The following is a 4,526-nucleotide window of genomic DNA, read 5'->3' as shown; positions in this document are numbered from 1 at the left end:
AATATATATAGTGGTAGCCTATTAATGTACGTGCACTAACCATACCAAAATTATTTACCTCATAACTTGAACTAACAGATTCTAAAACCTTAGTTCAAGTTATGAGGTAAATAATTCAAGTTATGTGGTAAATAATAATTTACCTTAGTTCAAATTATTTAGCTCAGCGATTGTTAAAGGCTCAACAAACCTTGATAGTAAATATAATAGTAAAGGACCTAGCAACCAAATAGAGTTGAGAACGTGTTGTTCAACCAACCTTAGTAGTAAATATAATAGTATTGATAGAGTTGAGAACGTGTTGTTCAGCTCAGAAAGAGTTACTGGTACAAATTTTCATACGAAGTTGTGGAGCTGCTACCATCATCAGATCCACATGTTTAAGAACAAATTCCACATTATTTCTTAGACATCACATGCTATGCAGGAAGAAACACCTCGCTGGAGCTTCTTGGAGCACTTGGAGAAGGGAATGTAACACCAGCCGTTGTAAGTCTGAACAACCGTCAACTGTCTTGATTCATGAATAAAAAGCTAGGGAAAAAAAATTAGTGGCAAAACAATTTACTGGTCATGAAATTTGAAGATTTGTGTCACACCTGAGGCTGTGATTTGATGACATAACCATTGAGTTCAGCGGTGGTTAGGGTCTGTACTTCCTGTGCTTAAGATACTTTGGTGTTATTGTGGAGTCATCTGTGCCATTACCCACCAATGTACGGTAGTTTTAAGTTTTTGGAAAAATTAGTAATGAGAACAGAAATATATTGAAGGTGATGGATTAATAAAATAATAAGGTGGAGTTACCGTACCTTTCATAGTAAATCTGCCCTGCATAAGTCTCGGTGTCAAAGAAGAAATGAGTGCCAGAGGTGCGTTCAGATAAAGCCGGCCCAAAAAAATGACATTATGTTGTACGGTGCTGAGTTCTGTTGCATACGCATTTGACTAACTTACATCCCTATTGTTTTCAAGCTGCAAGAGATTACAAAAGAAAGAAATATAATCACCCATTGGTTAATTCAACTTGTTACAAAATCCTAAACTACACAATTATAGTTCATCATGAGTCTTACATAAAGAGTGGTGGATCTAGAGAGAACCTGAAGGAGTGATTATCACCTCGAACCAACTCATCAAACATGGAACAAATCTGGAAAATTACCATTAAATTAAAAATCAAAACTTTGTTAAACATAGTCGGCAGAGGATAAATTTCAAGAGAATTAGAGATAAAGAATCAACTTATAGAGTTTAAGCAATGAATCTTAGACGAAGGAGGTGGGTCAAGCTTCGATCCGAACTCTTTCAACTGCTCCTCCGGCTCTGGAGTCATCATGGATGAAACAGAGAATTTTTAACCGACAATGTGCTCATCTCTCTAAGCCAAAGCACCATACATGAAGATGGAGAAGACGAAAAGGGTTTCTTTCTTGTTTATGTCGGATTCATTTGTTGTTCAGAGGGGGGAGCGATCTTCATTTCTATTCTAGGAGTGCTCTAATACATAGATAGCAGAGAGATTAAGGGATCAAGAAAAAAAAACAGAGTGAGATACGAACCTATTTACAACACACACCGACGTATGAGCAGCACAACCGAAGAGATCATATCAGACACACGAATTTAAGACATTCGGAGTAAACACGCATCCGTTACAGCATCTGTTTCGTCACGCTCGGCGCCGATGGAGACAGGGAGGACGAAGGCGAGGACTCCAAACTCGATTAGGGTTCACGCGAGACGTGATTCTATGGGCCGGGAATCACACACATTAAACCCATGAAGCACACAACATTACACGTGAAGCCCAGGAAGCACAGACCACTACTCCGCGTTTCATTTAACGCGACACGTGTCGGCGTCACAGAGATCCTATTTGTGACATGGCATCCGACGTGTCAACAGGAGAGAAAAAACCATCTTTTATAGTAATAGATATATGGTAGTATATTATTATGTATATAACTATAGTTTGAAATTTTGTATTTGAAAATTGCTTATACGAGATGAAATAGATTAGTTAAAATTATATATGTGTTTAAAAACAATATAAAATGTGTTTTATATTGTTTTAAGTTTTGTTATTATTTTTGGTTTTTTACATGAACTAAACATAAATTGTTTCTTGATCAGTTAATTACGAGGATACAAGGTAATGTTATTTAGTTAATCTTGTAGGATTGGATATATTTTCCTAAACTTGTAACTTTTTTTAAAGGTCTGACTAATTATATTATTACATGATGAGAAATATTACATAGACGATACAGTCGATATATCTACTACTACATGAAAGTACACGTTTGATTGCGTCACTCTGAGCCGTTCTATGAAATCTATATTCGATGATATACCCTACATCATACTAAAAACCTTTGTAACTTTTTTATTTATTTCTGCATAATTTGCATTTTCTGGGATTTGAAACTCGTACATTCTGATGTAGAAGCATTAATAATTTTTTAGTTAAACTAGTGGACTAAAGAGACTTCCAACTAAACAAATAATCCATAGTTGTCGAAACTAAATATTCTGTAGTTATAACACTTCAACACGATTATTTGAAATTAAATTTAAAAACTAACTAAATTTTACAACCCAAACTTGTAATCCTCTGTATCTTGATTTAGAAACTTAATTTTGAGATTTGTTATGATTTAGAAACTAGCATATCAGTTTTGGATAAAATTATATAAAAATAATATTCAGTGCGATCTTTTAATAGGTTTATAAATTTTAGGCAAATAAATATATAACAATCGCAGCTGCTTTTCAAGGTTATATATTTTGCAAAAAAAAAATTATACTTTTTGAACGGTACTGTAAATCCAAATTAAAAAAAATTGTAAACCATAAACCCTAAATATATTAGGATGACCCTCACCAACTTAGTTTATTTTTAAACTATTAATGAATATAAATCCAAAAGAGCTGGACTTAGGAATGTCAAATGGACCTGTGGACCACGGGACAAGCCCGTTTAAACCTGTGGCGGGGCGGGTTTGGGCCTAAAGATTGTTATCCTGCAACATTGCGGGCTTCGCGGGAAAGGGCTTGTGCGCGATGGGCCTTTTGCGGTACGGGCCCAGATAGATCGTGGGATACCAAAAATTCCCGCATCTTCTTCGCTTCTCATTTCCTCCGCCACCTGAAAAACAAAAGAGAGAGAGAGAGAGAGCGAGAGGAAGGCCACTCGGTGCCACAAGAAACGGAGCTCCGGCCATGGTTTCTTCATGCATGATGCCTCCGATCTACCATTCGCCTTTTATCTCCTCCGGTGAAGTTTCTTGGAGCCATAGCAAGAAGATCCATTTCCGGCCATGGTTTCTTCATAGACGGTGGTCCTAGGCTCTCTTGCTTCGATCATACACCGGAGCTTCTCCTTCACTGCATGCATGTTCGTTTTCTTCTCCATTTCTCCTCTCTATGTACTTATAATTTTTTTTAATTATTATTGATCTATGTAGTTACTGATTTTTTTCTTTTCTTTTTGTAGTCTAACAGTTTGACTTGGTTTAACTTTTCAGGTGTGTTCTCTGAAGCTTTGATCCACCACTGGTGCTTCATTGCTTCTTATAGATCCAACGCCTGAGCTTTATATGTTGTAAGATCCACCACCTAATGACTACACCTTGTTTGTCTATGTGTCGGTTAGGTTAGTTAAAATATTAACTTAAAACCAGTGTCCTAATGTGTATTTCTTAAGTCTCTATTTCGGTTAGATTAAGGATTCAACTTATGCTTGTTTTGTGTTCAGTTTATGATTAGTGTTTTGTTTTTATAGGTGAAAAGAATAGACAAGACAGAGTTGAAACTACAAAGTGAACAAGTAGGCGAATAGTGGTGACAGTAAAACTGATGTAGGCTCAAAACGATATAGAAGATGTTCAGTTGATGTAAGTTTTGGTCGTACACCAGCTTGAACTGTCGCCACCACCTGGCTCCTTGTTTAGTGAAGAAGAAATCAACACCGTTACACTGAGCTGCAAAGATTGTAAGGTGTTACCAATCTGAAACTTTAAGTTTTTTGAGCTGCAAAAGTGTGATTTGAGTTGATGTTTATTTGAGTTGCTGTTTCTTTTGATTTGGTGTTTTCAGTTGCTGTTTTTTTAATGACATTGTTTTTAGTACTAGCAACTTTGAATTAGTGTTTGGTTTTAATTTTATAAATTCAGAAAACAATAGCATTTGTTTTTTTATGAAATTATTAGTTATGTTTTGATTCAGAAAAAATAATTGTGTCTTAAACTCTTCACTCTTGATCATGTATAACAGGACATAACAAATTAACCAATGATTCTAAAGTGGACACGACATACATATCACTATATCATCGCCAAGCTGAACTAATAACATGTTTTTTCCAAATTAACAGGATATATTTAGCTTGGATCGTCGCCAAGCTGGATCATCGCCAAGCAAGATGCAGATTGAAATTATTCCGCGGACCGGCCTGTTTGTAACAGGACTTTAGGCGGGACGGGATTGGGCCGGGGCTTTGGAGTACCGCAGTCCGCGCGGGA

General features: G+C 36.3%; 1 long non-coding RNA gene across 3 annotated transcripts; it reads right to left on the bottom strand.

Annotated features, from left to right (window-relative positions):
- Nucleotides 1–242: 242 nt before the first annotated feature.
- Nucleotides 243–1,765, bottom strand: LOC108857228 (uncharacterized). 3 transcript variants are annotated; one of them, XR_008943379.1, is made up of 6 exons: nt 1,580–1,765; nt 1,246–1,500; nt 1,077–1,153; nt 813–975; nt 600–696; nt 243–534 (listed from the first exon to the last, which is right to left on the bottom strand). It is a non-coding gene; the product is annotated as an uncharacterized LOC108857228 (long non-coding RNA). The 3 variants fall into 3 exon arrangements; XR_001950327.2 differs by having other exon boundaries at nt 1,246–1,326; nt 1,563–1,762; XR_001950326.2 differs by having other exon boundaries at nt 1,246–1,761.
- Nucleotides 1,766–4,526: the final 2,761 nt, after the last annotated feature.

Source organism: Raphanus sativus, chromosome 1 (assembly GCF_000801105.2).
Source record: "Raphanus sativus cultivar WK10039 chromosome 1, ASM80110v3, whole genome shotgun sequence".
NCBI lineage: Eukaryota > Viridiplantae > Streptophyta > Magnoliopsida > Brassicales > Brassicaceae > Raphanus > Raphanus sativus.
The sequence above is the reverse complement of the archived record's forward strand: the minus strand, read 5'-3'. Positions and strand labels throughout refer to the sequence as shown.